Source organism: Hemiscyllium ocellatum, unplaced genomic scaffold (genome assembly GCF_020745735.1).
Source record: "Hemiscyllium ocellatum isolate sHemOce1 unplaced genomic scaffold, sHemOce1.pat.X.cur. scaffold_326_pat_ctg1, whole genome shotgun sequence".
In the NCBI taxonomy this organism is placed as follows: Eukaryota; Metazoa; Chordata; class Chondrichthyes; order Orectolobiformes; family Hemiscylliidae; genus Hemiscyllium; species Hemiscyllium ocellatum.
Window position 1 is genome coordinate 622385 of NW_026868361.1, and position 21956 is coordinate 644340.

Genomic DNA, 21956 nt, shown 5'->3' on the forward strand with positions numbered 1-21956 from the left:
GAGGACAGGGTTAGGCTAAGGCCGATATAAACAGATGATTTCTATGTCCAGATTAATGGCCGATGAAGTTTAACACTGATAAATGTGAGATGATGTACATCTGAATTAACAAGACAAGTGAGTACTCAAACTTTGAAGAGCGATGGCTAAACTTGTTCCTTTTTTCTTTGCAGCAGGGAAGGTTGAAGAGGGAACAGGGTACAGGTGTACACGAGCATAAGGGGTATGGAGAGGATGAACAGACAGCAGCTGTTTCCCTTACTCCAACGGTCAAAAACTAAAGGAAACATATTTAAAGTGAAAGGCAGGAGATTGAGAGGGGATTTCTGGAGTCTGTACTGAACTGAGAGGGTGGCACAGATATAGAATATAAAGTTCCTATGTGTGGACATGGGCCCTTCGGCCCACAAAGTCCACACTGATCCTCCAAAGAGTAACCCACACAAACACATTCCTCCTATATTTACCCCTGACTAATGTACCTAACCTACATGTCTCTGAACACTTTGGGCAATTTAGCATGGCCAATTCACTTATCCTGAACATCTTTGGATTGTGGGAGGAAATCGGAGTACCTACAGGAAACCCACGCGGATATGGGGGGAATGTGCAAAATTCATACAGGCAGTCACCCAAAGCTGGAATCAAACCTGGGTCCCCAGCGCTCTAAGGCAGGCGTGCTAACCACTGAGCCGTATTTCTGCCCCTAATAACATGTGTCTGGAATGCATTTCCTATTCGGGTGATTGATCAGGTAATTTCACAAACTTTTAAAAAAAGCCTTTGGATATGCACTTGGAGATGCAAGCTCGCATTTTCATTCAATTATTCTATGTGCTGGCAGCCACGAACACTCAGATATATTCTGAAGCAATAGCTAATGGCAGTTCCTAGTTTGTTCCATTGACTGTACTCAGTAAGTGTGCCTCCAGTGATATTCTGCTGTTATCTCCCACTTTCTATTTAAATGTTTCTGTTTCCTTGAGTTGGTAATGTAATTTCTGCTGTCGATTATGTCATTTCCTGCCCTTTTTTCTCAGAGGATGGTAGATGGACTCAAAATTGCTGTGTTTGTTGATGGAGTTCTGGTTGGAATGCCATGTTTCCAGGAATTCTTGTGCTTGTCTCTGATTGGCCTGTCCTAGGATGGATATGCAGACCTAGTCAAAGTGGCGTACTTCCTCATCAGTACGTAAGATATCCGTATTGGGATCATGTCTTTTGTAGCCAGTTGATGTTCATATATCCTGGAGACTAGTTTTCTGCTTGTTTTTCCGTTGTAGTGTTTGTTACAGTTCTTGCAAGGCTTATTGTTCCTGGAGCAGAACAGACAAAGATGTGAATTTATTGCGGTGCTCAAAAGTATGAAAAAAGTTGCAGAGTAGAAAAAGAATACTGTATTAGTAGGCATTATAGCATCAAGGAATTCTAATTTCAAGGTTGTCAGTAAAAGAGCTAGAAGTGAAATAAGAAAAAACGTCTTTATTTAGAGAGTTGTTACGAATTGGAATTGACCGGCTGGGAAAGTTGTGGATAAAGATTCAAAAGAGAACTGGATATATATGTGGAAATTATGAATTTAACGGGCAACAGAGAGAGGGCTGGCAAATGGGAGGTGCTTGGGAGATATTTTTGGAACTGATGCATACATAATGGCCAAAGGCTTCCTCCTGTACTTTCAAGTTTTGAACTCTATCATGTGTCAGCTGTGAATAAAAGTCAGTATCCAATTATTTCACTGTGTAAATGCTCGCAAATATCTGATTACTTGGTGCAGCATAAACATTTAAAATGCAAGTTCTGCAAGGTCAGCTTCATTATGAAGTTTAATTATTACTCATAACATGCATATTTTACATGTTGTATTCCCATTACTAAAACAAATATATCATTGCTTTGTCACAAACCTCTTTGGAAAGCTTTGACTTTTCACTGAGACAATATTATGTTCGTTGCTTTTTTTCACTCTCCACGTTTCATAATAAACATCATTCATTCTAAAAATTGGAAGTTTTCTAATTATTATTCACTAAAATTTGATAACACAAATAATTTATTTAGTTTAATGTTCACAGTCCATGGTGAATTATTGCAATTTTTAAATTGCTGGCAAATAGCTGAAGATCGTACATTTCAGTGAGAATTAAACTGATTGATTATATATCAATGTATAAGAACGCTAATTCTATTTGTATGTTCAGTCGTTTGCTCACTCTGAACATGTAATCATTCAGAAGCCAACCACTTTAAAAATATTGGAGTGGCAAAACATTGCTTTGAATCCTGACATTGAATCTCTAATTCTGATCACCACAAGAGTTATGTTCATTCTTGATAAAATAAAATGTACATACTTTATTTCTGTCTTAGAAAATCTTGACAGGAGTTTATATTTTAGTTCCATAAATATAGAATCAACAGAATTGATTGAAGAGATTCTAGTTCAGTTGAATGATTATCGTTCACATCTTATTTTTGCCCAATTCATGGAATATAGCAAACATCCGACTATTGTTCGGCTCAGTAAACTCACCACCTTGCAATGAGTTATGCTGAAAATTGCTTCAAATATATCTGAAATCATTTACACTGTTATTGGACCTCACAGCTGCCTGAGATACACAGAGACTCAGTTGCCTTTTCCAAAATCTGTACATTGAGTTTCTAACCTGGTTCGGTCAAACAATTCTTCAAAACAAGTAATTTGGAATCCACCTTGGGTAGAGGGAGAACCCGTCAACAGACTATCACTGGTCTCAGTGTAGGTACAAATGTTGTCCAGGTTAAATACTAATGGCTGACCAGCAATCAAGTTTTAAAATTCATCTTCAGCCAGAACCTGGCCCAGAGAGCAGACGTGTTGACATGGAGAGCCAGAATCACACCATACAAGTTACTTATGGTGATGAAATCTGACCTGCCTCCAAGATTCCATACACCTGCACCCCGGGTGAAGACGTAAACAAGTTGACAATCTATTACAGTGTCTTGTGCCTCAGAAAGAATCCTCTAAATCCATATCCAATAAATGGCACCTTCACATTCTCCAGTATCAAAATAAAATTGTACATCTCTGTGAATGGTCAGAGATTACTACATGGATCACACAGTAGAACGTATGTGAAGTAACCAGCAGCAAACGGCAATCCAAAAATCACATTAATAACTGAACTTGACGGATTCTGTCTGGTCTAAGTAACCACACATATTATACTGGCTTTCAGGTGACTGTAACAATGCACACCATAACTGGAGATTTTGGCCTTGCACCCCTCCAAAGCTTCCTGATCTCACACATCACTGCCTCACACATTCAACAATTGATGACAATCCACAAGCTGGGTGGAACTGGAAACACAGAACAACGCAGCACTCTACAGACCGTTCGGTCTTTGACATTCTGTTGACCTTTGATCCTACTCTAAGATCAAACTAACCTCCATACATTTCATTTTACTATCATTTGTGTGCCTATCCAATTATATATCAGTAATATAGTTGACTTTACTACAACTGCTGGCTGTTCATTGTACACACCCACCCCTCTGTGAAAGAACCTACCTCTGACATCACCCCTAAACCTTCCTTCAATTACCTTAAAATCATACCCCATCGAGAGTCTTTTCCACCCTGGCAGAAAGTAAATGGCTATCCACTCTATCTATGTGTCTCATCATTTTGAACGCCCCTGTCAAGTCACTTTCCATTCTTCTTCATTCCAATCAGGAAAACACCTTAGCTCCCTCAAATTTTCTTTGTATGACATGCCCTCCAGTCCAGACAGCATCTTGATAAATCACCTCAGCACGGTCATCAAAGCTTCCACATCTTTCCTACAACAAGGCAACCAGAGCTGATCACAATATTCTAAGTTGGTCTCACAAGGGCTCCATAGAGTAGCAGCATAACCTCGCAGCTGTTAAACTCAATCTCTCGGCTAATGAACACATCAAACACATCCGAAACAATCTCATTAACATGGGGAGCAACTTTGTGGGAGCTATGTCATGAACCACATGATCCCCCTGTTACTCCACAATGGAAGAATCCTGCCTTTAACCCTGTATTCTGCATTCAAATTCGATTTTCCATAATGAATCGTATCCCACTTTCCATATTGAACACCATCTGCCACTTCGCAGCTGGGTACTGCATCCTGTCAATGTTCCTGTTGCAAACTACAATAGCCCTCCACTCTATCCACAGTTCCACCAACCTGTGTTACATCATCAAACTTACGAACTTACCCTTCCACTTCATCATCCAAGTCATTATCAAAATCACAAACGGCAGAGGTCCCAGAACCGATCCTTAAGGAACACCACTGCTCACCTAGTTCCACACTGAATACTTCCCATTTACCACCACCCTTTGTATTCTATGGGTTAACCAATTCTGTATCCAGGCAGATAGGTCTCCCTGTATACGATGCTTCCTTACATTCTGAATGAAACTACGACGGGGACGTTTATCAAACACCTTGGTAAAATCCATGCACTCCGCATTCACTGCTCTACCTTTTTCAGTGTGTTTAATCCCATCCTCAAATAATCCAATAAGACTTGTGAAGTATGACCTGCCCCTCATAAATCCATGCTGACTATTTCTAATCAAACCTTGTTTTTCCAGAATCCTCTCCAATAATTTGCCCAGTACTGATGTAAGACTGAATTGTCTGTCATTCTCAGGAAAATCCCTGTTTCTTTGCCTGAACAAGGGATTACATTTGCCACCCTCCAATCAATGGACGCTACTCCAATGGAGAGTGAAGGCGCAAAGGCACAGAAATCTCTTCCCTCTCTTCCTTTAGTAACCTAGAGTGTTTCCGCCTGGCCGAGGGATTTATCTATCCTAATGTTTGTATTTCACCTCAACTTGTTTACTCCCAATCCAACCAAATGATTGACAGCTTTCCATTTCAGGGATCTGTACAGTGCTGCCTTCCTGAGCAAGTATGGTTCCCAATATCCTTTGTATTATGGAATGGAAAACATGGGAAGCTTTGATTCTGCTGCTGCTCAGATGCAGCCTGACTGCTGTTCTTTTCCAGCGCCACAATTTTCGACTCTGATCACCAGTCCTCACTTTCTCCATCACTGAGGGCTGTCCCCTCTGCACACTGAGCAGGGAACTAATCAGCAGAAACTCATTGTATCTGGAGCTGACTGGTCAGTTCTGGAAAGTTCTATTTGATGAACACATTTACTAAAAACGAATTTCAAATTCAACAAATATTCATTCAGTCCCAGAGTTACAGTTTTGGTTCATGAATTGGACAGGTTGATAACGAACAGTGAATGACTGAAGAACTCCGAGGTAGAGAGTATTACAGGTGATATATTCCAGCTTGGATGTGCTTTACCTCAATGCTGGTAATATTATCAGACAGATATGATAAGGAAACGAGGTGACATGTGGAAATGTGACATTTTTTCGATTACAGAGATGTGTTTGAGGGAGGTCGGGGCTAACAACTCAATATTCTGTAGAACCAGAACAAGAGTCAGGACAGAAGAGAGGGTAAAAGAGGAGGTGACGTTGCCTTATTAATTATGGAGTTAATTATTGGCGTAAGAAGGGACAATATATTGAAAGGATCTTCTAAAGAGGCTTGGTGGTTAGAACTCAGGAGCAAAACCATGACAGAAACACTGCTAGGTATATATTATAGACCCCCAGATAAAGGAAAGTACGAGTGCAAGTATATAACCAAGTTATTGAGGTGTGTAAAACAATAATAGGAAAATTACATTCAAGCATTTCAATTCCAAACATTCATTTGGTCAGTGATAAATTTTTAAGAGGGGCAGGTGTTTTGAAATTTATTCCAGAGAGCTTCTTATATCAACACAGAGCAGATACAACAATAGGCAGTGCAGTGCTGGGCCTCACTGTGGGAAACAAAGCCAGTCAGCTGTTCCAGGCAGAGGTGGGAGAGCATTTTAGGACCAGTGACCGTGATGTCACACATTTTGACTTTGCGAAGGAAAAGACCCCAAAAATGTTAGATAAATAAGGGCTTTTTGCATTGGGGAGACAGATTTTATGGAAACAAATGACAGGAAACGGCCAAAGTGCAGTTGCGTCTGGGTGAAACTGTAGCAGAACAAGGTGGGGCGGTGGTTGGGGGAATCATTTGTTGAAAATGGAATTGATGACAGTGTCGGCCAACATGTTACACCGAAGATAAAATTTAGGAACACAAACCCAGAGAACCTCAGATGTCGACACAAATTCGGAACAGGATGAAAAGGGAAAGAGAAGCTTAAATCTGGTACCAAGTGAGCAGGTCAATGAAGGCCCTAAAAAAAATAGCAAGTGGAGGGCTAAACTTAAAATATCAGTGAAAGAGCAGAAGGAGGGTTGATAAAACATTAACGGGTAAGATTAGCAAGAATCCACAGGCATTTTCCTTTGGTTTATTAAGGGGAAGAGGATAATGCGGGAAAGAATGGGAGTATTAGAGACTAAGGGAACAGCCTGTCAACAGTGCCAGAGAATATGTTAAACATATCCTACGAATCGGTCTTCAGTTTGGAGAAGCAGTTCCTGGATTCAGGGAGAGTGACCGTTTGACCCTTGAGCAAACTGATACAGGAGTTGAGGAAGAGTTGGAATTTTATGCAAGCTGGAGCGGGCATATCACCAGATTAAAGACCATCAAGTCTCACATCAGTGAGAGGGAAACAATTGTAGAAAATTCGGAGGACTGTTGAGGCTGGATCATTAAATATCTTCAAGGCTGAGACAGACAGATTTTTATATAAGCGTTACGGGGAAATCACAGGAAAGTGGAATGGGGGATTAACAAAATAAATATAACCTAATCGAAGGAAAAGCAGACTCAGTGAGCGGACAGACATATTGTTGCCCCTACGTCTAATGGTGTTCTTTTCCAATAACCCTGTATTCACAAGAACATCAACCTCTCTCACTATAGAGTGAGACACGGTTTGGAATGCAATCGAGGGATTCAAGGAATTCATAAACGCAATACAAATAGACTGAAAGTACGACAGGACTGTAACAACACGGATTGCCTGTTAGGGTGAGGATTTGCGTCGACACAATCACCACTACCAGAAGAAAGACCTCAGCAAGACACCCTCCAAGGCCAAGAGCAGACCTGCACTGGGGAGCAGGTAATCTGGGGCCAGGTGTCAAGGAGTGCTGAAGGCCTAAACACTACATCGCTGTGGTGTCTCCTTCCTTCCCTGACCAAGATTAAATTTGGAGGGGTAGAGAGACATGCCGTTGGTAGCGGAGTAAGCAGTAAGCCTTTGACATGAGAGGTTTCGGACAGCTCAGCTCAGGAGAATGTACAAGTAAACTCAAATAAAGTCCTTTTAACTTTATTGTTACAGCAGTCGAGATGGCATTTACGGCAGTTGCACGCTCCATCTTGTGAGATGTGGTCGCTCAGGGAGATTTCTACCGTCCCTGATGGCTACACATGTGGGCACTGCACCCAGCATCAGCTCCTGGGAGACCGTGTTAGGGAGCGACGCTGGGCGGCAAGGTGGATCATGGGTTAGCACAGCTACCTCAGAGCACCAGTGATCAAGGTTCAAATCCCGCCTCGGGCAACTGTCTGCGTGGAGTTTGCACATTCTCCCTGTGTCTGCATTGGTTTCCTCCCACAGTCCAAAGATGTGCAGGTTAGGTGAATTGGTCATGCTTAATTACCCGTAGTGTTGCGTGTAGGGGAGTGGGTCTGGGTGGGCTGCTCTTCGGTGGGTAGGTGTGAACTTGTTGGACCGAAGGGCCTGTTTACACACTGTAGGTAATCTAATCTAGGATGCACTGAGGATCATCCGAGATACTGACAAATTCATAGACACGCCCCTAGTTATGTTTCTTTAATGACTGTAATATTTCAGTCCAACTTTCATCGTCCTGAGTTCATTAGCCTTATATGTCAGTCCTGTTGTATTTAAATGAACACAATTTAATCTAACAGGCGTTCCTTGCTTCCTATCATGTTCCAGGCAGAGAGTAGATGGGCGACCACCAGGAATGACAAAGGGAGTAGGCAGGGATTGCAGGAATCCCCTGTGGCTATTACCCTCGAAAACAAGTAGACCATTTTGGATTGTTGGGCGCAATGTCCGTTCAGGGGAAAGCAACAGTTGCCAGGTTGGTGGTACGACCACTGGCTCTTGGGCACCGCGGAAAAGTGTAAAGGTAAACAGGGCGTTAAAGTTAAGAGGGTCGATTGTTAATGGGACAGATCAAAGATTCTGTGGTCGCAAACGGGAATCCAGGGTGGTGTGTTACCTCCCAGGTGCTAGGGTCCAGGATGTCTCCAATTGGCTGCAGAACATTCTCAAGGGGGAGGGTGAGCAGAAGAAATCATTATGCACGTTGGCACAAATGATATCCGTAGAAATAGGGATGAGGTCCTGCAGCATAACTACAGAGGGCTTGGAGAATCATTCTTTAAAAATACCTTGACAGTGATAATCTCCAGAGAGGGAGATTAACGTCAGAGACTTGCACTGAAGGGGATTCCAATATCTTGGTGGCCAGTTTTGCTCGGGTTACAAGGGAGGGTTTAAACTAGATTAGCAAGTGGTCATATCCTCAAGGGCAGGGAGGCAAGTGGAAGGAGATACAATAATCAGAAATAGTAAGGTTAGGCTGGAAAACGACAGAGTAAGTAGTGCCTTTTGGATTAAATTGCATCTGTTTCGATATACGAGGGCTGACAGGTAAGGCCGATGAACTCAGGGTGTGGATAGGTAGGTGGGACTGGGATATTATAGCCATTACAGAAATATGGCTAAGTGATGGAAAGGACTGACAGCTTAATGTGCTAGGGAACAGGTGCTTTAGGTGAGACAGAGATGGTGGAAGGAGGGGAGGGGGAGTTGCATTTCTGATGAAGGGGAGTAACACAGCAGTAATCAGAGATAAAATAACTGATGGATCACTCAATGAGGCTTTGTGGGTGGAGTTAAGAAATAGGAATGGAATGGTGAGGTGTTAGGGTTGTAATATAGGCCCCCAAAGAGTCAACAGGAATGGGAGTAACAAATATGCAGGGAGAGAGGGGAGACCTGCAGGAGCAATAGGGTTATCATACTAGGGGATTTTAATTTTTCTAACACAGACTGGAACGGCCAGAGCATTAAGGGATTTGATGACATAGAATCAGTTAAATGCATCAGGAACGTTTCCTCAAGCAGTATATAGAGTGTCCTACTCGGGAAGGGGCATAACTCGAACTTTTCTTAGGAAATAGGGCTGGACAGGTGACTGAATTAATAGTGGAGGAGCACTTTGGGACCAGTAACCATAGTTCTATTAGTTTTCATATAGTTATGGAGAGGGACAAAACTGGTCAACAGGTTCATGTTCGAACTTCTGGCTTGGCTCAGTTTTAGGCCGCTGGGATCAAGGGAATCCCTGGAGGTATATAAGAGATACAGGATTTTACTGAAGAAGGACATCAGTCGGGTGAAAAGGGAGCAAGAAAAAGCCTCGGCTGAGAAGATTAGGATGAATCCAAAAAGGTACTTAAATATATTAAAAGAAAAAGCAATAACTGGAGAGAAAATAGGACCCATCAAAGACAAATGTGGAGAAGTATGTGTGGAACTATAAGAGATGGGTGAAATCCTCGACGAATATTTCTACTCTATGTTTACCGTGGAGAAAGACATGATGACTTGAGAACTTGAGGAAGTTAGTCGTGATATCTTAGGGACAATCCATATCATAGTAGAGGAGATTTGGACGTACTAGAATGTTTGAAAGTGGATAAATCTCATGGTCCTTACCCGATATATCCAAGAACACCTCAAGTGGCTCCAGAAGAATTTTCGGCGACCCTGGACTATAATGTTGATCATCACTGAACACAGTGGACGTCCAGGAAGACTGGAGGGTAGCAAATGCCATGCCCTTATTCAAGGAGAACTGCACAAAAAAAGCCTTGGAACTACGGGTCAGTAGGTTTAACATCCGTGGTAGGTAAGTTACTTGAGAAGGTTCTGAGGGATAAGATGTACATGCATGTAGAAAGACAGGCTTTGATTAGGAATAGTAAGTGCGGCTTTGTGCGAGAAAGTTTGTGCTTGACAATTTTCTTAATGTAATTGGATGAAGTGACCAGGAAGATTGAATTGTGTGCGGCAGTAGACGTCGAAACACGTGATATTGTAAAAACACAGCAGGTCAGGCAGCATTTGAGGGGCAAGAGATGTATCTTTCGGACATAGGCCCTTCATCAGGAACGTCCAATACATCGATTCTCCTGCTCCTGTGATGCTGCCTGTCCCACCGTGTTTTTCCAGTACCACACTTTTCGACACTGATCTCCAGCAACTGCCGTACTCACTTTCTCCAAGGGCGGGAGATTAAGTCAATATGGATTTCAATTACACCAGAACAGAATGAGGCCTTTCAGCCCCTGGAGCCTGATATACAATTACAGGAGGCCAATAAACCCCCCGGGCCTATAAAACTGTAACCAGATCATGCAGCACCAGTATCCAGTTACACCGCAACAGGATCAGTCTATTCAGCTACTTGAAGTCAGTAACACAGGAAATGGAAGACGCCGCCAAGTGACTGGACTATGTGGTTTACTGGAATAAAACCAGGCTACATAGCCCATCAGACCTGCACTTCCATTCAGGAAGTCAGGGCTGATCTGTACTCGGCCGCAATTACTCTTTTATGCCCAATTCTTTGTAGCCCTCGACTCTCTGACGGGTCAAAATCCACTGACACCCACTCGCACCCCCCAAACATTTCAGTGCTTTGGCCTCCCCAACTGTCTGGTCCTAACCGTCACTACCCTCTGAGAGAAGGAAACACTCCCCACACATATACCTTGGCTCATTGAAATGGATAGAAGATATGAACACAGCTTAAAGTGACTGGCCCTGATATCATGGCAGTATTTGATTGAGCGAGATGTCAAGGAGACTGAACAAAATTTAACTTAATGGGAATTAGTTGTAAACTCCCCACTGGTTGAATCATTCAGAACACAATGGGGCTGGTGGACATCAATCCTCCCAGTCCCTGGATATCCCTGTGGGCAATCCTCAGGGTAGCTTCTTCGGCATAACCATCTTCAGCTGCGTCATCAATGTCTTTCCCTCTGTCATACGATCAGAGGTGCGGATGTTCTGTGAAGATTATACAGTGTTTAGAACAATGAGTCACCTCCTAACGCACTCAGGTATCAAATCTGGACAACATTCAAGATTGTGCTGCCAACGTAAAGGTAACATTGATCAAAAGCACTGTTGGACATTAAATATTACCATGGTTAAAAGAACGAGGAACTCCTTCAGCAACTCTAGCTGGTTTCACAGTAATATAAGAAAGCCATTCCGCCCATCTGATCTGTTGGATAACAAGAGGCGCAATGCGTTCACTCACTCCTGCCTATTACACAAGAAAACAATTCAAAAAAAGACAGTAGATGTTGGAATACAAAATACACACGCAGGAAGCTGGAAGAACAAAATAAGGAAGGCAGCATCAATACTTGAGAAGTGAACGCCTTGGATATAACCATTCATCAGGACTGTGGATGGGAGTAATGGAGTCTATAGATAAAGTGGCGGGTGAGGGAGGAGGAGGCAGAGTGACGATGTGGGGGATAAGTGAACACAGATCAAGGGTATCAGCGGGTTGGTGATGGGATGGCTGAGTCCAGTTGGTAGGTAGCTGGACAAAAGCTTGCTTAGAGGAATGGAATGGAGGGGAGTGTCTGGGAAGGGAGTCGGGGAATTGGAAGGGAGGTTATTTGCAATTGGAGAATTCAGTGTTTAGTCCCCGGGGTGTAGGCTGCAGAGGAGACAGATGAGATCTTGTTCTTCCAAATCATGGTTTGGTTCATTGTGGCAATGGAGGACACCAAGGATGGCCATGTTGGAAAGGGACTGGGAAAGAGAATTGAAATAGGAGTAATTTAGCTAGGATGACTACTACATTTTAAAACAGACAAAAACTTTAGTCATTAAATTACACAATGAAACACAAAGAACAGAATAAAGAATCACGATGGAATTCAACCTAATTCAACTATACCTAATTATGCTGTTCCGAGCAAACACAACTGTCCCAATAATCAAACTGCCAATTAAAACCAGTACAAACGGAACAAATACTTCCAGGTTGAAATTGAAGGTCAGAAAAGAGAGAGAGTTTCCACACAGCTCCCAGATGAACTTCCTAGTTCAAAACTCAACTGAAAACTTCTCAGCTCAATTCAGCTCAGCAAGTTCAGCTAAAAGAGCTCACCACTCTCCGTTCATTATACTGGTCGCTTATAAAGCATGACCCCTTTGGCCTGAAGTCTCATCTGTTTCCATATAAACAAAAGGTAACTAAAAATCCTTTTCATCTCTGTACCAAACCAGACTGATAGGAGCTTGGCCACGTTTTATTGTCCCTGCGAAAAAAACCAAGGATAGAGTCTCCTTGAGCCAAGGAACAGCTTTTTGACAAATAAGGGACTTGCTTTGTGACATGTCTCCCCCCACTAAAAAAAAGAACCATCAATGCTAAAAGATAGCTGCATTTTTAACCCTTCAAACCCAGTTAGTAGTCTCAAAACAGACAGATACACTATGCTAACAGTAAACATTCAAACATGCACAAACCCTTTCAAATTCAGGCCGTGATATACCCCCACCGAACACCTCCGTATTTCATTCGCGTCTCAATAACTCATCAGCTTTCACTCTTTCGCGACCTTCCACATGCACAATTGTCAGATTGAATGGCCGCAACAACAAGCTCCATCTAAACAATCTGGCATTTTTGTTCTTAGTTTTTCCCACAAATGTATTATGATCAATTGTTGTGGTTCTGCTCGCCGAGCTGGAAGTTTTTGCTGCAAACGTTTCGTTCCCTGGCTAGGGAACATCATCAGTGCTGTTGGAGCCTCGTGTGAAGCGCTGCTTTGATGTTTCTTCCGGTATTTATATCGGTTTGTTCTTGCCGCTTCCGGGTGTCAGTTTCAGCTGTAGTAGTTTGTATATGGTGTCCAGGTCAATGTGTCTGTTGATGGAGTTTGGGGATGAATGCCATGCTTCTAGGAATTCTCTGGCTGTTCTCTGTCTGGCTTGTCCTATGATAGGGGTGTTTTCCCAGTCAAATTCATGTTGCTGGTTGTCTGAGTGTATGGCTACTAGAGATAGCTGGTCGTGTCGTTTTGTGGCTAGCTGATGTTCATGGATGCGGATTGTTAGCTGTCTTCCTGTTTGTCCTATATAGTGTTTTGTGCAGTCCTTGCATGGTATTTTGTAAACTACGTTAGTTTGGCTCATGCTGGGTATTGGGTCCTTTGTTATAGTGAGTTGTTGTCTGAGCGTGGATGTTGGCTTGTGTGCTGTTATGAGTCCTAAGGGTCGCAGTAGTCTGGCTGTCAGTTCTGAGACGCTCCTGACGTATGGTAGAGTGGCTAGTCCTTTTGGTTGTGGCATGTCCTCGTTCCTCGGTCTATCTCTTAGGCATCTGGTGATAAAGTTGCTTGGGTATCCGTTTTTGGCGAATACCTTGTATAGATGTTCCTCTTCCTCTTTTCGCAGCTCTGGTGTACTGCAGTGTGTTGTGGCCCTTTTGAATAGTGTCCTGATGCAGCTTCGCTTGTATGTGTTGGGGTGGTTACTTTCATAGTTTAAGACTTGGTCTGTGTGTGTTGGTTTCCTGTGTACCCTTGTGGTGAATTCTCCGTTGGGTGTTCTCTCTACTAACACGTCTAGGAATGGGAGTTGGCTATCCTTTTCTTCTTCTCGTTTGAATCGGATTCCTGTGGGTGTGGCGTTGATGATTCGGTGTGTTTTTTCTATATCTGTGTTTTTGATGATTACAAAGGTGTCATCAACATATCTGATCCAGAGTTTGGGTTGGATTTGTGGTATGGCTGTATGTTCTAACCTTTGCATAACTGCCTCTGCTATGAGTCCCGAGATTGGTGATCCCATGGGTGTTCCGTTGATTTGTTCGTATATCTGATTGTTGAATGTAAAGTGTGTGGTGAGGCACAGGTCCAGTAGTTTAAGTGTGCCGTCTTTGTTGATAGGTTCGGCCTCCTGTGTTCTGTTATGTATGTCCAGTAGGTTGGCTATTGTTTCTCTGGCTAGGGTTTTGTCAATTGAAGTGAACAGTGCCGTCACATCCAATGATACCATGGTTTCTTCTTTGTCTATGTGTGTATTCCTGATGACGTCCAAGAATTCCTGTGTTGATTGTATGGAGTGTTTGGATCCGCTGACTAGGTGTTTCAGTTTTTGTTGTAGTTCTTTGGCCAGTTTGTATGCTGGTGTCCCTGGTAGTGATACTATGGGTCTGAGTGGGATGTCTGGTTTGTGTACTTTGGGTAGTCCATATTATGATCAGTGTATACGATTGTCTCAGGTGTATTGCTGGTAATATAAACACAGTTATGGTGTAATGCCAACACTAACTTTAAAGTCTTTTTCTCCACCGTTGAACATTTCTGTTGATGAACGTTCGACTTCCCAGAATAATACCCGATGGGTCTTTCTATTCCCCCATCATCCTCCTGCAGGATCACCGGACCAATACCCACATCACTGGCAACGATAGCCACCTTGATAGGCTTCGTGTAATCTAGTGTAGCTCATACTGCGGGCAGTGTTAGCACAGTCTTTAAGCTGTAAAATACATTTTGACAGTCCTGTATCCACTGAGAGTTCTTGCCCTTGACAATTTGGTGAGTGGAGCCACCGCACTGCTTAAAGTTTGTCACAAACTTCCGGTAAAATCCAGTCAATCCCATGAACCTAGTACTGCATATTTATTTTTGTCGACGGTGTGAAACATTCCCCAACTACTTTCATTTTCGTATCTCATGGGGCCATTTGTCCATGTCCAATAACGTGACCCAGGGACGTGACTTGGGCTTTCTCAAATTCACGTTTATCTAAGTTTACCACCAAGCCTGCCCTCTGAGGTTGATCGCACAAGTCTGATAAATGCTCTAAATGTTCCTTCCATGAGTGACTAAAAATCATCAGGTCATCAACGTAGACCACACATTTGGGTAATCAGGCAATGACCTTATTATCAGTCTCTGAAATGTGGCTGGATCGCTTTTCATACAAAATGCCACAACTTGAACTGTCCATTTGGCGTTATGAAAGCTGAAATTGCCTTTGCTTTCTCTGACAGAGGTCCTTGCCAGTAGCCTCTGAGCAAATCCAACTTAGAAATGTAAGTAGCTTCTCCTACTTTTTCGACACAGTTCTCCAAACATGTAATTGGATCCGCATCAGTCTTTGTAACGGCATTGACTTTGTGATAGTCCACACATGACCGTTGGGTAACATCTGGCTTTGGTACCATGACTATATGTGAACTCCAGTCACTGTAACCCACTTCGATTATGACATATTGGAGTGTGCGCTCTATCTCCTTCTGAACCTGTGCCAATTTTGGAGAGTCATGCCCATAAGGATGTTGCTTAATCAGAACAGCATCTCCTGTGTCTACATCATGCACAATTATGTTCGGACTTCCCAGTTTATTGCCGCATATCTCTCCACAAGATAATAAAAACTCTTTCAGGTCACTTTTCTTTTCTTGTGTAAGGTAACTCAATAATTTATCCCAATTTTTGACAACTTCCTCATTCTCCAATTTGATTTCAGGAATGTCCAATTCAGAATCCTCTGAACTTGGTTCTTCCTTCTGTGCTGTAATCATTAACACCTTCTCCTCTTGCTTTCCTTCCCGATCAAAATACCTTTTGAGTATATTCCCATGACACACTCCGTGAGATCTCATCCTGTCTGGAGTCCGTATCAAATAGTTCACCTCATTCAATTTCTTCCCAATTTGATAAGATACGCCAAAACTTGCTTTTCAAGGTTCAACTGTTACTGGAAGTAACACCAATACTTTACTCCCAATTGCAAAATTGCCAATTTATGATTTCTGATACACTTCCTGTTACATTGTATGCTGCGATACTTTTAAATGCTGTCTACTCAACTCTCCAGCTCTATTTAATCATTCCCTAAAATTTGACACATCATCCAAATGGTGGTCTCTGAATTCTGACTTATTAATTTCTCCTTAACCAATGTTAATGGTCATTTTACTTTATGCCCACAAATTAATTTAAACATCTGAATTTGGTCGATTCATTCTGTGCATCTGTGATCACAAATAGTTCAAAAGGAATTTCCTTATCGCAATCATCTGGATAATCCTGACCATAAAACCTCAACATGGTCTTCAGTGTTTGATGCCATCTCTCTCATGCTCCCTGTGATTTCAAATAGTACGCAGTAAATTTGAATTGCTTTATTCCAAGTTATCTATCATCTCCTTGAATAGTTCGGATGTGAGGTTTGATCTATCTGGATCTCTATTGGTAGTCCGTACTGAGTAAAAAATAAGCATTTTTCTACAACTCTTTTAGCTGTGATGCTGCATAATGGGTCTGCCCCCGGAAATCTAGTCGACACATTCATTATTGTTAATAAATACTTATTTCCACTTTTTGTTTGAGGTAGGGGCCTACACAATCTAGACTCTTGCGAAAGGTTCCTCAATGTTGGAATAGGTATTAAAGTTGCAGGTTTATTACTATCTGTGTGACATGTTTGAGACATCTGGCAAAATTCAACTACATCTTTGTGTAGTCCAGGCCAGTGAAAGTATCTTTGTATTCCAGCCTGTAATGTCCTAACCCGAAATGATCTCCAAGTGGTAGCTCATGTGCCACTCGCAGCACCTCCTTTGTATACCCAACAGGAAAAACAATTTGAAAATTTCTGTCCACGTCTGATCTGCTTCAATGTACGCTGATCTCCATATCCACATTAAGACATCATTTGTGGAGTAATAACACACAGGAATGCATTCATTCTCTTTCTTGCTAAATGTTTTTTTGATATAACTTTTGTAACTCCTCATCTTTCTGCTTAATTCAATCACCTTAGCAGAGCTAAAATACTTTCATGTTTTCATACTTGCTCCTTCTGTTCCACTTATCTGGTCAAAAAAAAACTTTCAGATAACTCTGTGTCAGCTTCCTTATCTCTGCCTTTATCCCGCTTCATCCTGTGCATTTGTGATCTTCTGATGACGTAATCAGGGAAAATTCCTGGATAAACATTCTCCAGGTCTTCAGTTGCCTGCATCTCCACTGGCTTTTCAACTAGAGTAGGCAGCACGCCTACCAGTGAATCAGCTATATTATTTGCAAAGACAAATTTTATTCCTGGAGCTGAGAGTGAGGGGTCCAGTACTCCTACCACACATTCTACACTCTTGTCTGGACTCTCTAGCCTCACTTTACATAACTGAGCATTTTTTTTTGCCTCACTATGAATTCCTGTTCCCAGCACATTTTCTGGCAATAGTCTTTCAAGTGTTCATAAAGCCTCACCCATCAGCATTACAGACTGAAAATATCCTGCATCAATTAATATTGGAACCTCCTTACCAATTACTCCTGGCCTATGTGAATAAACTTTACCCTTCCATGTAGATTTTTTTATGCAGATTTAGCATGTCCACTGATCATCTTGTACATTCTGAGGCAGTTGCCTAACTCCCCCTATGCTTTTTGTTACTAGTTCAACGAAACTTCCAGGCTTGTCTTGTTATCCTACAGCTGGTTTTCTCCTAGCTCACCAACACTGTGAATTTGTGTGGCCATCTTAATTACAATGAAAACACCATAGTATTTAAACTTCTTTGTCCCTCTCCAGGTTTTCTTTATTACCGTGGTAAATTATCCTTACGTTTTACACTGTGATCTAGCTTTCCCTTTGCACGTGAGGATATCTCTTTGCTCCAATTTCTGTCCCTCAGAGACCAGAACTGGTTCTGGAAAGCAAATCAAGTTTATGGACTAGTTCATAATCATCAGCCATTTCAGCAGCTAACCTTGCTGTTTACACTCTCTGCTCTTCCACCTGAGTTTGCACTACTACAGGGAGTGAATTTTTGAATTCCTCCAAATACTAACCTCTCTAGGGGCATTATAGCTTTGCCTTAATTTTAAAGCTCTTATCCAACTATCGAAATTAGTCTGTTTGATCCTTACAAACTCAGTGTAGGTTTGACCAGGATCCTCATTAGATTCCTGAAAGGTTGCGTATGTTGACTTAATTTTTTTTAATCTCTTCAGACTCCCCAGATACCTCCTCTGATCGGGATGTGAATACCTCACCAGTCCTACCTACAAGTTTCGTTTGGATCAACAAAACCCACATTGCCTCTGGCCACTGCATTTGTTGAGCCAACTTTTCAATTGAGACGAAAAGGTCATCACATTCTTCTCATCAAGTTGAGGCAATGCTTGAACATGAGCAAACCAATTCTCACTAGGCTTCTGACTACCAGGGGTTGCTCATCCGCACTCTCTTCCTTACTAAGCGCACCCTCAGTCGTTATCTCCAGTGTTTAACACTGACTTCCCTTTTTAAGTGTCAGTTTTTGCCATTCAAAAGCTCTCTCTTTCTCTCTCTCCTGCTACTTTCTCTTTTGCCATTCTTTCTTTTTACTCTCTGTTCTGCTGCTCTCTCTTTTCCCCCTTCTTCTGCATTTTATCGAAAGTTAAATGTTCCACTTTGGCTGCCCTTTCCTTATGTCTCGCCGCTAACTCAAGGTGTTTCATTTGCAATTGAATTCTTCCCATCTGTACAGATTCTGATGGTTTCTCCAGCAAGTTTAATTGACGAGCTACTGCTGTAATTACCTCTCCTTTCCTCACAGAAGCAGTCAGTTCCGATTCCAGCTTCTCTGCTAATTCTTGCAAATTGGTCTTATTCACTTTTCGTAAAATATCCAAAGTCACTGCATGCATACCTAGGAAACGTTTGGCGACTGAAATAACCATTACTATTCGAAGCTTTGTCAACCCAGTCAAAAGAATACCCGAACTAAAGGCACGAGCCCCTGCTACTCGCTATTGAAAATCTAGCAATGAGACCCAATCTCTTATGGACGAGGCTAGACCACTCAAAACGTTCTTAAGCAAGCAGCCCAGAGCATAACTTTGCAGTTTGTTTTGGTAATTACCCAATGAAAATTACCCAGAGTAATTTAGCTAGGGTGACTACTAGATTTTAAATCAGAGAAAAACGCTATTTACAAAATTACACAATGAAACACAATGAACAGAATAAAGAACCCCGACAGAATTCAACTGATCCAGCTAGACTTAATTATGCTATTCCAAATACACGCAATAGTCCCAATAATCAAACTCACTTGAAATAACGTCTTAATGGAATGCATGTTTCCAGGTTGAAGCTAAATGGCAGAAAAGAGACAGAGTTTCCACACATCTCCCAGTTGAACTTCCCAGTTTAAGACTCAACTGAATACTGCTCAGCTCAAATCAACTCAGCTCGCTCAGCTAAAAGAGCTGACAACTCCCCGTTCATTATACAAGTCACTTCAAAAGCATGACCACTTTGGTCTGTAATTTCATCTGTTTACATCTGTTGTTGTGGTTCTGTTCGCCGAGCTGGAATTTTTGCTGCAAACGTTTCGTTCCCTGGCTAGGGAACATCATCAGTGCTGTTGGAGCTTCCTGTGAAGCGCTGCTTTGATGTTTCTTCCGGTATTTATAGTGGTTTGTTCTTGCCCCTTCCGGGTGTCAGTTTCAGCTGTAGTAGTTTGTATATGGGGTCCAGGTCCATGTGTCTATTGATGGAGTTTGTGGATGAATGGCATGCCTCCAGGAATTCCCTGGCTGTTCTCTGTCTGGCTTGTCCTATGATGGTAGTGTTTTCCCAGTCAAATTCATGTTCCTGGTTGTCTGAGTGTATGGCTACTAGGGATAGCTGGTCGTTTCGTTTTGTGGCTAGCTGATGTACATGGATGCGGATTGTTAGCTGTCTTCCTGTTTGTCCTATATAGTGTTTTGTGCAGTCCTTGCATGGTATTTTGTAAACTACGTTAGTTTGGCTGGTGCTGGCTATTGGGTCCATCTAAATAAAAGGCCTCTGAAAATCCCTTTCATGTCTGTACCAAACCAGACTGATCATAGCCTGACCCCCGTTTTACAGATGCCCTGCAAAACATCAAGGACAGAGTTTACTTGAGCCAATGAACAGCTTTTAGCAAAAAAGAAGGATTGATTTGTGGCAGAGAAGACAAGCTCGTGTTCTGTATGGAGGTCAGAAGCTGGTGGGAATAGCTAATACTGTCAGAGTGAAGCTGATGACAGATTTGTGAACAACATGACGTTCAATGCAAGGTCACACACCAACTGTACATCCAGACGGTGAGAGTTCATACAGAACCTGGCGCTCTCTCTCAACCAACATGGGGGCTCCATAGAGCTCTGTAAACTATCATACAGTCATAGAACCCTATAGCACAGAGACAAGCCCATTAGCACAAAGTGGTTCATGCTGATCAAAATGTCCATCCATACTAAACCCATTTCCTGCGTTTGGTCCATATCCTTCTAAACCTTTTCTATCTATATATTTGTCCAAATGTGAAGACGCATATCATGGAAAACATGTTATATCTAATGCTATACGTGTTTTGTTTTGAAAATGATGAGTGTTGATTGATAACACTCCAGTGTTAATGCAATCACGTTTTTATTCTTTTTGTAGCGTTACAGATTAAACACTTATTTCCTTCACACTCTCCTCATGGTACCTTCACTGCAGGGAATTGTCTGGTGAAACTCCATTACACCGTCTCTCTGAAGCAAGGAGATCATTGATTATAAATGAAAGAAAACAGTGTCTCAAGTACACTCCACAATTGCAGGACGGTGTCTTCACTCTAATACTTTAATCATTTTGTAATGAACGACACTACTCATTATTGTGCTGATTACTTGCTGAGTCATCGAGTCATAGAGGTGTACAACATGGAAGCAGATCCTTCGGACCGACCCGTCCATGCCGAGCAGATATCCCAATCCAATCTAGTCCCACCTGCCAGTACCCGACTGCTCTGTAGGGATTCTGTTAGTGCCTCATGATCAAGGACATCCAGCTCCTTTTCACCAAGAGCACTTCCCATCATCTCGCCTTCTCATAAATACAAAAAGAGATGGATGGCATTTTTTGTCAATCATTTATTTGGCTTATGAAGCAAAGTCACACCAACAACAACATCACTGTTGCCATTGGAGTTGATTGGAGATACTGAGGAGGCGATGATCCAGCTGTATTATCTCTGAGTATGAATCCAGGGAATCAGGTAATGACCCAGACACCGGATCCGAATCCACAACGGCTAATTTTGGAAACTGAATTCAATAAAATATCAGCAATTAAGAATCAAATGAAACAATGAAACCATTGTCGATTGTCCTAGCTGGCACCCTCATACCCTTCAGGAAAGGTAATCTACCTTCTTCAGCTGGTCGGGCTTACATGTAACTCCACAGAAATGTGGTTAACTCTCAGTTGCAGTTTGAAATAGCCAAACCCGCCACTCAGTTATGTCAGCCACTACAAAGCCTCAAAGAAATGAAACCACACGGACCTCAGCACTGACTACTTACAGCCCACGGATTGCAGTGGGTCAGGAAGGCAGCTCATCAACACCTTCTCAAGGACAATGAGGAAAGGGAATTAAATATTGGCCCAGCATCCCATTAATACATAAAAGAAGCTGATCACACTCAGGGAAAAGAGAAAAAACAGACATAAAATCTTTAAACAGGAACTTTGACATATACCTTACATGGACATTATTATCAGTAATATGGGAACAGGAGAAATGTAAGTAAGGTTTAATTTCATTTTTTATTTCCATCCCAGCTGATCATCAACAATCTCTTTGCTTCTTTCTCTCTATCTCTCTCTTTCTCCATCTATTCAACTCAGTCCTTCTCCATTTCACACAGATGTCGGTGTCACCAACATCAATCACGCTATTTCCCAACTGTGTTCAGTTCTGATGTATGGTCATTAGATCGAATTGGTCAATTCTATTTTTCTTTCGACCCGAGGGGGCTGCCAAATCTG